The sequence below is a fragment of the Salvia splendens genome, chromosome 2 (assembly GCF_004379255.2).
Source record: "Salvia splendens isolate huo1 chromosome 2, SspV2, whole genome shotgun sequence".
Classification (NCBI taxonomy): Eukaryota; Viridiplantae; Streptophyta; class Magnoliopsida; order Lamiales; family Lamiaceae; genus Salvia; species Salvia splendens.
Window position 1 is genome coordinate 17,764,342 of NC_056033.1, and position 10,031 is coordinate 17,774,372.

A 10,031-nucleotide genomic window follows, 5' to 3' on the forward strand; every position below is an offset into this window, starting at 1 on the left:
TCGCACGGTCACCTTCTCTGCCCAACATGTCAGAGGTTTCCATGTGCCGGGAAGGTGGCCACCTTCCTCGGTCACCTGCTCTACCCAACATGTCAGAGGTAGCTTGTGTACACTAGTCCGAGAGCGGACACCACCCTAACTGGGACCCGAATTCGACTTATATCATCATTCATAATTCCTTTGGCCTTAGCCGAACAGAAAGGCATCGTACAAAAACATTTATGGCAAGACAACATCTTTAAGAATCACGAACATGTGTTCGTGTTTTCATAAAATACCATTTATATTTTTAGTATAAGAAAGCTCACCTTGATCGTTTAGATTCCTTAACTTGAATCTTTCGTTTCGACTTTACTTGCGAAAGCACCCTTTTAAAAAAATCACAGTATAATAATACACTAATTAGAATCAAGGACAAAACTACTTAAATTAGACTGCATGCACCCTCATTAAAGTCTTTTATCTCGTTTTTCGATTTTTGCGTATTTTCGATTATTCGGCGGTCGCCCAAGGCGTCGCGTGCGACGCCGGTCGGCCGCTTACGCTTATAACTCCTTCATTGGCTTCTTGCATTTTCCATCTTGATATCGAAATAAAATCCCCAAAATTATAAAAGTGCATAATTAAATTATCGCAACCAATTCCCCTCGAAAATATATTTATTTCGGACTTGGGATAAATTATTCATACTTCAAAAATTATTCCGGAATTTAATTAAATATTCCTCACAATTAAATTTATTCATCGGCCCAAGGATTTAAATTAATCTTGTAATATCCCAACCTTAGAAGAATTAGGAATTAGAGATTAGAATTTATAGTTTAGTTAGTGGTTTTATTTGCATATGTTTTTGTTAGAAATAGAAGAGATAAATATAGGATTTTTTTTTGGAAATTTAGGAAAAAGAATGAAATAAAGAAAAAGAAGAAAGAAAAAGAATATGAAGTTGATGAGTAAGTTAGTAGGAAAAAAACGTGTCATGTGGAGAATTAGGAAAAAAATAAGGAAAGGAAAATAGGAAAAATAATACCCATCCTCTTCTTTCTTCTCTCTCTCTTTTTTTTTCGTTCTCCATCTGCCCATGCCAACTTCATCTCTGTGTAAATTTTCAATAGCCCTCTACTCCCTCCGATCAGCTACCGCGAATCCTCCGGCCGCTCCACCGTGAAACATGTAATACACTCCATCAGTCCAAGCTCTCAATTCCCCATTCTTCCCCTCAATTTTGGAGCTTAGGTTGCAAACCCACTTCCACTAATCTTTGGAAAATTGTTGAATTTAGAGGTTAGCTTCCTCCATAACCTCTTCAATCATATTTCTAAGTATAGTAGTGATGTTATTTTGATGTGAATCTTGTTGTTTGGTCGAAAATTAGGGTTCATAGATTTGGGAATTTTGTTGTTTGATGCTTTGGTGTAATTTGGCTATTGAACTATGCAATTGGAAGTAGGATATAATATTTAAGCATGAAAGTGATAGGAAAAATCTGATTTGTTTTGGGAGTTCTTTTGTTGGAGAAATAGCTTGTTTGTAGACTGTTCTGAGGCTACTGTACTGATCAGTTTCGGCCCCTTTAACATGTTATAATTTATGTTCTAAAATTTTTTATGCATACTATCAGGTCTTGGGATGATTTCTGCAAAATTTCAGATCGTTTCGTCAACGTTTGATATTTTTAAAAATTCATGCTAAACCGTCGCCAGAATCTGTCACAAACTGGCAGGCTATAGTAAAACGTTCATAACTCCCTAATTCCTTGGAATTTTGAGGAAAACCTTTTTTGTAATTAAAATAGACATCTAGAGGTTTATTTTGGTGTAGGGCTCGACCCCTAGTTATCTCCGAGCTAAGTCAGTTTATTATATGAAGTTGATGTAATGCAGTCAATATTTTTCTAAAGCTTTAAAAGTTGAGAATAAAGGTTTTTATGCTAAAAGGGAGATAGATAGATGTGATATTTTGGCTTACATATTTGTGCTTTAAGTGTTTATTTATGAAGTGTATATGTGGCTATTTTAAACCTAGGTGAACACGGTGCAAGCACAAGCAATAAGGGAAAGGAGCACCTTCCTGGTTGACTAAGCCAGTAATAGCGTTTTTTTTTACGTGTACAGGTAGTGTACGCGTGTTCTAGAATTTAATTCCTTTAACTTCGATAAATGTTACTATTTGGTTGTGTGATTCGTATGCTTATGCCATAGAACTTAAAAATGATTGTGTGGATTTTGTATACTTCCAAGTGATGTAAATAGCTATATGTGTTGAATAATGTGAAAGTTGATGTGAAATAGTTGCGTTGTGCCCCATTGCTTGAGTGAACCACAGGGTATAGTTGGCATGCCATAGGACAGCAGTACTGCACACATGTTGATCACTCGTCTTCTGGACAACCGAAGCGATGATCTATATGATATATCGATTGTTGAAATGTACCCTATATGGGTAATATATGACAGTTGTCTTGCATAGGCCATTTGGAAGATTACAGTGTCCGATACGGACTTACATGATAGACGCCCTCATAGGGCTACAGATAGTGTCCGTGTACCCGTGTCCATCACTAAGCATAACTTGGGGGCTGAATGTGACTTTCTATTTTTGAAATAATATGGTTGTGCTTTGAATTCTTTAAATAGTTATGTTTCTTATAGTATAATTATGTTGACGAAGGAAAGTGACTGCTGACAGGATCCTTTGTTTATATCATGTTGTTGTACAGGATGAATGTGTTGATTATTTGCAAGTGATATATGTGATCTTAACTGATTCAAACTTTTAGTAAGGATAATATTTGGTAATATTGTTTTAAATTTGTATATTGATGCCGATGTAAATTGAATATGTGTTGTACGACATTCCAGGTAATAAAGTGTTTACTTGTGGTAGTGATATAGATTGAAGTTTTAGAGGTTTTATTCTGGAATGCGATTACACTACGAGCTTTTCGAAGCTCACCCCCCCTTTCTTCTCCATCTTGCAGAGTATAGAAGCGAGTGAGCTCGCTAGTTGGCAGCAGCACGTGTCAAGTCACTACCCTCCCTTTTTGCTGGTAAAGTTGGAGTTCTCACGTGGCATGCTTAGGCTAACTTTTGGTTGTTTGTAGTTAGTTGGAAATGTAAGGTTATAACCTTCTTTTTGCTAGTGAAGTTGTATAAATATCTATCGAAACAGGTTAATGTTGTTTTGTTATGTACAGTAGTAAACAGTTGTGTTATCAGGTTTAGTTTCTTTTATGATAGTGTTGTATGTTGAGTGGTTGCAGAAAAGAGAGAAAAAAAAACAGGTTTTGTTTATCTATCGTACCGAAAGGTAACGTCACTTATTCGGTTAAAACTAACCGAGTAAGGGGTGTTACATGTTTGGTATCAGAGCCCAGATTTAAGTGATTCTCGGGCTTTAGTTGAGTCTTTAATATGTATAGAAGCATGCCACATAGGTTTGATATGTCTGTTATTGCTTTGATTGATCCCGGTTCTACTCATTCATATATTTGTGATAAGCTCATAGAAGAACATAGTTTACCCTTAGAAAAGACTAAATATGATATCTTAGTGTCAAATCCCCTGGGTATGAGTGTGGTAGTGAATCGAGTTTATAGAAATTGTCCTCTAAGTGTTCAAGGATGCCTCTTTTTAGCCAACCTGATGGAGTTACCGTTTCGTGAATTTGACATTATTTTGGGAATGGATTGGTTGTATATTCACCGTGCTCTAGTTGATTGCGGTAAGAAGAGAATAATATTATACACACTAGATGGCCATGAGGTGATAGTGGTTGGTGAGAGATCAGACTACCTTGAAATGTGATTTCTGCTACTACGGCTCGTAAGCTGGTGAGAAAGGGTTGTGAGGCATATTTAGCCTATATTCTAGATACACGAGCAGAGGATCTGAAGTTAACTGATATACCTATAGTGTCAGAATATCCTGATGTGTTTCCTGAAGAGTTACCAGGTTTGCCACCAGAACGCGAGGTTGAATTTGCTATTGAGGTTATACCAGGCACCACACCGATATCAATGGCTCCTTATAGAATGGCTCCAACAGAATTGAAAGAGTTGAAAGCTCAGCTTCAAGAATTACTTGATCGAGGGTTTATACGGCCGAGTGTATCACCTTGGGGAGCGCCAGTGTTGTTTGTGAAAAAGAAAGATGGATCATTCAGATTATGTATTGATTATCGACAATTGAATAAGGTAACTGTTAAAAACAAATATCCTTTGCCTAGAATTGATGATTTATTTGATCAACTGAAGGGAGCAAGCATATTTTCGAAGATTGATCTACGATCAGGTTATTACCAGTTGAAGGTGAAAGATGATGATGTGTTTAAAACGGCTTTCAGAACTCGTTATGGCCATTATGAATTCAAAGTTATGCCTTTTGGGTTGACGAATGCCCCAGCTGCTTTTATGGACTTGATGAATCGGGTTTTTCAACCATACCTTGATCAGTTTGTAATTGTGTTTATTGATGACATACTTGTGTATTCTAAAACCAGGGATGATCATGAACGACATCTGAGAACAGTCTTGCAAGTATTGAGAGATAAGCAGTTGTACGCAAAGCTCAGTAAGTGTGAGTTCTGGCTTATGGAAGTAGCTTTTCTGGGTCATGTTATATCAGCAGAGGGAATTCGAGTGGATCCGAAGAAGATTGAAGCAGTGGTACAGTGGAAACCTCCGAAAAATGTTTCAGAAGTTTGCAGTTTTCTGGGCTTAGCGGGTTATTATCGCAGGTTTGTGAAGGGATTTTCTGTTATAGCAAAGCCAATTACTACTCTACTTCAGAAGAAGGTGTCATTTAACTGGAGTGATGAATGTCAGATAAGTTTTGAAAAATTAAAGACGATTTTAACAGAAGCACCAGTGCTAATTCAATTTGAATCGGGAAAGGAGTACACTATATTTAGTGATGCATCACATAATGGTTTGGGCTGTGTATTGATGCAAGAAGGCAAGGTAGTTGCTTATGCTTCCAGGCAGTTGAAAACACATGAGAGAAATTATCCTACACATGATCTAGAGCTGGCAGCCGTTGTATTTGCCTTGAAGATTCGGAGACACTACTTATACGGTGAAAGATGTTATATCTACACAGATCACAAGAGTCTTAAGCATCTACTTACACAGAAAGAACTTAATTTGAGGCAGAGAAGATGGGTAGAGTTACTTAAAGATTATGATTGTGTGATTGATTATCATCCAGGTAAAGCGAATGTTGTGGCAGACTCACTCAGCAGGAAATCGATTGCAGCTTTGAGATCGATGAATGCACGGCTGGAAATGTCAGATGATGGAAATCTTGTGGCAGAACTAAGAGTGAGATCGACACTGATTCAGCGAGTTAAAGATTCTCAAAAGAATGATGATAAAGTGAAGATTAAGTTGACTCAGATCTCTCAAGGAAAGACACATGGATTCGATCAAAGCCCCGATGGATACTTATATTTTAAAGGAAGATTATGTGTATCAGAAGACAAAGAGTTGAAGAATGACATACTCCAAGAAGCTCACAACAGCTTGTATTCTATGCATCCGGGAGGCAATAAAATGTATCGTGACTTGAGGGAATTCTATTGGTGGCATGGTATGAAGAGAGATATTACAGAATATGTGGCAAGGTGCTTAACATGTCAACAAGTCAAAGCTGAACATCAAGTTCCGTCCGGTTTATTACAATCAATCACTATACCAGAATGGAAGTGGGATCGAATTACGATGGATTTCGTTGTGGGATTGCCCTTATCAAAGACTCAGTTTGGGTAATTGTTGATCGGTTGACCAAATCAGCTCACTTTCTTGCGGTAAGAACTGATTATTCACTAGAAAAGTTGGCTGAGTTGTATATTTGTGAGATTGTGAGATTACATGGAATACCTAGCTCGATAATATCTGACAGAGATCCACGATTCACCTCGAGATTCTGGATTAAATTTCAAGAAGCTTTGGGTTCTCGACTACACCTTAGTACAGCTTTTCATCCACAGACAGATGGTCAATCGGAACGAGTAATACAGATTCTAGAAGATATGTTGAGAAGTTGTGTCATCAACTTTGAAGGTAGTTGGGAAAAATACTTGTCGTTGGTGGAATTTGCATATAACAACAGTTACCAATCGAGTATTCAGATGGCTCCGTATGAAGCACTCTGTGGCCGTAAATGTCGAACACCGCTATGTTGGACAGAACTGAGTGAGAATAAGATTGTGGGTCCTGAAATTATACAAGAGACGGAAGAAAAGGTCCGATTGATAAGAAATCGATTGAAGGAAGCGGCTGACAGACAGAAATCTTATGCAGATTTGAAGAGGAAACACATTGAGTTTTGTGTTGGTGACAAAGTATTTTTAAAAGTGTCTCCTTGGAAGAAAGTGCTCAGATTTGGCAAGAAAGGAAAGTTGAGTCCGAGATTTATTGGCCCTTATGAGATTTTAGAACGTGTTGGTCCAGTAGCATATCGACTTGCATTACCACCTGATCTAGAAAAGATACATAATGTGTTTCATGTTTCAATGTTGAGAAGATATAGATCAGATCCTTCTCATGTTATCCAAGCTGAATCGATTGAAATACAACCAGACTTGACATACGAGGAAGAGCCGGTTCAGATTTTAGCAAGAGAGGTGAAAGAGCTTAGAAACAAAAGAATAGCGCTTGTTAAAGTATTGTGGCGAAGTCATAAAATAGAAGAAGCTACATGGGAGCCGGAAGATACGATGAGACAGCAATACCCCTACCTTTTTTAATCAGGTATCAATTTCGAGGACGAAATTTCCTAAGTGGGGGAGAGTTGTAATATCCCAACCTTAGAAGAATTAGGAATTAGAGATTAGAATTTATAGTTTAGTTAGTGGTTTTATTTGCATATGTTTTTGTTAGAAATAGAAGAGATAAATATAGGATTTTTTTTTGGAAATTTAGGAAAAAGAATGAAATAAAGAAAAAGAAGAAAGAAAAAGAATATGAAGTTGATGAGTAAGTTAGTAGGAAAAAAACGTGTCATGTGGAGAATTAGGAAAAAAATAAGGAAAGGAAAATAGGAAAAATAATACCCATCCTCTTCTTTCTTCTCTCTCTCTTTTTTTTTCGTTCTCCATCTGCCCATGCCAACTTCATCTCTGTGTAAATTTTCAATAGCCCTCTACTCCCTCCGATCAGCTACCGCGAATCCTCCGGCCGCTCCACCGTGAAACATGTAATACACTCCATCAGTCCAAGCTCTCAATTCCCCATTCTTCCCCTCAATTTTGGAGCTTAGGTTGCAAACCCACTTCCACTAATCTTTGGAAAATTGTTGAATTTAGAGGTTAGCTTCCTCCATAACCTCTTCAATCATATTTCTAAGTATAGTAGTGATGTTATTTTGATGTGAATCTTGTTGTTTGGTCGAAAATTAGGGTTCATAGATTTGGGAATTTTGTTGTTTGATGCTTTGGTGTAATTTGGCTATTGAACTATGCAATTGGAAGTAGGATATAATATTTAAGCATGAAAGCGATAGGAAAAATCTGATTTGTTTTGGGAGTTCTTTTGTTGGAGAAATAGCTTGTTTGTAGACTGTTCTGAGGCTACTGTACTGATCAGTTTCGGCCCCTTTAACATGTTAGAATTTATGTTCTAAAATTTTTTATGCATACTATCAGGTCTTGGGATGATTTCTGCAAAATTTCAGATCGTTTCGTCAACGTTTGATATTTTTAAAAATTCATGCTAAACCGTCGCCAGAATCTGTCACAAACTGGCAGGCTATAGTAAAACGTTCATAACTCCCTAATTCCTTGGAATTTTGAGGAAAACCTTTTTTGTAATTAAAATAGACATCTAGAGGTTTATTTTGGTGTAGGGCTCGACCCCTAGTTATCTCCGAGCTAAGTCAGTTTATTATATGAAGTTGATGTAATGCAGTCAATATTTTTCTAAAGCTTTAAAAGTTGAGAATAAAGGTTTTTATGCTAAAAGGGAGATAGATAGATGTGATATTTTGGCTTACATATTTGTGCTTTAAGTGTTTATTTATGAAGTGTATATGTGGCTATTTTAAACCTAGGTGAACACGGTGCAAGCACAAGCAATAAGGGAAAGGAGCACCTTCCTGGTTGACTAAGCCAGTAATAGCGTTTTTTTTGACGTGTACAGGTAGTGTACGCGTGTTCTAGAATTTAATTCCTTTAACTTCGATAAATGTTACTATTTGGTTGTGTGATTCGTATGCTTATGCCATAGAACTTAAAAATGATTGTGTGGATTTTGTATACTTCCAAGTGATGTAAATAGCTATATGTGTTGAATAATGTGAAAGTTGATGTGAAATAGTTGCGTTGTGCCCCATTGCTTGAGTGAACCACAGGGTATAGTTGGCATGCCATAGGACAGCAGTACTGCACACATGTTGATCACTCGTCTTCTGGAAAACCGAAGCGATGATCTATATGATATATCGATTGTTGAAATGTACCCTATATGGGTAATATATGACAGTTGTCTTGCATAGGCCATTTGGAAGATTACAGTGTCCGATACGGACTTACATGATAGACGCCCTCATATGGCTACAGATAGTGTCCGTGTACCCGTGTCCATCACTAAGCATAACTTGGGGGCTGAATGTGACTTTCTATTTTTGAAATAATATGGTTGTGCTTTGAATTCTTTAAATAGTTATGTTTCTTATAGTATAATTATGTTGACGAAGGAAAGTGACTGCTGACAGGATCCTTTGTTTATATCATGTTGTTGTACAGGATGAATGTGTTGATTATTTGCAAGTGATATATGTGATCTTAACTGATTCAAACTTTTAGTAAGGATAATATTTGGTAATATTGTTTTAAATTTGTATATTGATGCCGATGTAAATTGAATATGTGTTGTACGACATTCCAGGTAATAAAGTGTTTACTTGTGGTAGTGATATAGATTGAAGTTTTAGAGGTTTTATTCTGGAATGCGATTACACTACGAGCTTTTCGAAGCTCACCCCCCCTTTCTTCTCCATCTTGCAGAGTATAGAAGCGAGTGAGCTCGCTAGTTGGCAGCAGCACGTGTCAAGTCACTACCCTCCCTTTTTGCTGGTAAAGTTGGAGTTCTCACGTGGCATGCTTAGGCTAACTTTTGGTTGTTTGTAGTTAGTTGGAAATGTAAGGTTATAACCTTCTTTTTGCTAGTGAAGTTGTATAAATATCTATCGAAACAGGTTAATGTTGTTTTGTTATGTACAGTAGTAAACAGTTGTGTTATCAGGTTTAGTTTCTTTTATGATAGTGTTGTATGTTGAGTGGTTGCAGAAAAGAGAGAAAAAAAAAACAGGTTTTGTTTATCTATCGTACCGAAAGGTAACGTCACTTATTCGGTTAAAACTAACCGAGTAAGGGGTGTTACAAATCTGGCCCAAGTAAATTTTATTCCCAGCCCAACTAATTCTTGGCCACCTCTTTTTTTTTTAATTTTACTGCAGCCCAACTTACTAAAAGGAGTTGGACTCGGATTTTATTAATTCTATCATCCTCTTAGCCCAAATAACTAAAGTGCAGTCCAAAAGCAATTGACAATTAAACACTAAGCTATGTATATACATACTCCCAATTCATCTTCCTCCCCATTTCACCATAACCTAAAATGAGAACAACTCCCCCCTTTTCACTTGCTGCCACCGCCGCCGCCATCCTCAGCGCCGCCGTCCACCGCCGCCGCCTCCGGCGGCGCTCTCTCTCTCCATCTGTCTCTCCCCTCTCTTTTCTTCCTCCCTCTACTCTCTCTCTCTTCTCTCTCTCGGCCACGCTCACACCACCGCAGCCGCCGCTCCTGTACGCGCGGCAGCTCGCTGTTGCGACCCTCCACCTCTTTCCTTTCCCCCGGATCCGCCGCACCACCGTCGTCGCTGAGAACCTCCCCCAGCCACCGACGCCGATTTTCGATAGGTAGTAGGGTGGTCGGAATTCGTTCATCCATTTCCTCTCTTTTCTTTTATTTAAACCCCAAAGATTTCATCATTTTTTTTATATTAAACTTGATTAGTTCAACTTTTCAGATT

General features: G+C 37.8%; 2 long non-coding RNA genes across 2 annotated transcripts; both read left to right on the forward strand.

Annotated features, from left to right (window-relative positions):
• The first annotated feature begins 1,032 nt into the window (after positions 1–1,032).
• LOC121790480 lies at positions 1,033–3,233 on the forward strand. Its single transcript, XR_006048283.1, has 3 exons — positions 1,033–1,284; positions 2,026–2,114; positions 2,981–3,233. It is a non-coding gene; the product is annotated as an uncharacterized LOC121790480 (long non-coding RNA).
• A 3,821-nt stretch (positions 3,234–7,054) lies between these two features.
• Positions 7,055–9,256, forward strand: LOC121790474. The gene is made up of 3 exons (XR_006048282.1): positions 7,055–7,307; positions 8,049–8,137; positions 9,004–9,256. It is a non-coding gene; the product is annotated as an uncharacterized LOC121790474 (long non-coding RNA).
• The last annotated feature ends 775 nt before the right edge of the window (positions 9,257–10,031 follow it).